We start from the raw sequence: 469 nt of genomic DNA on the forward strand, positions 1-469 counted from the left end.
GGAGGTCTAGCAGTGGGGCCAGGACACTAGAAGCCCTCCCACTGTTGCCCCCCCTCCCAAGCACCAAGAAGACAGAGCATCACTTGCCCCAGACCCAGAGTTCCTATCTATACCTTGTGGCTAAGAGCCACTGATGGACCTCTGCTCCATGTGCTTATCTAATTCCCTCTTGAAGCCATCCATGCTTGTAGCTGCCGCCACCTCCTGTGGCAGTGAATTCCGTGTGTTAATCACTCTTTGGGTGAAGAAGGACTTCCTTTAATCAACTCCTTTTATCGGGAGATGCCAAGGATTGAAGCAGGGACCTTCTGCTTTGCCACTGAGCCACAACCCCTCACTATTAGCTACTGTGTTTAGACTGGACCATCTCAACCATACCATATGGAGCAGAGGTCCATCAGTGGCTATTAGCCACAGGGTATAGATAGGGACTCTGGGGCAAGTGATGCTCTGTCTTCTTGGTGATTGG

General features: G+C 51.4%; 1 protein-coding gene across 1 annotated transcript in view; it reads right to left on the reverse strand.

Annotated features, from left to right (window-relative positions):
• Positions 1-469, reverse strand: part of ZFAT (zinc finger and AT-hook domain containing) — a 173,253-nt gene that overhangs the window by 101,790 nt on the left and 70,994 nt on the right. The gene's annotated exons all lie outside the window — the stretch shown is intronic.

The sequence above is a fragment of the Gekko japonicus genome, unplaced genomic scaffold (genome assembly GCF_001447785.1).
Source record: "Gekko japonicus isolate JY-2015 unplaced genomic scaffold, Gekko_japonicus_V1.1 scaffold1294, whole genome shotgun sequence".
NCBI lineage: Eukaryota > Metazoa > Chordata > Lepidosauria > Squamata > Gekkonidae > Gekko > Gekko japonicus.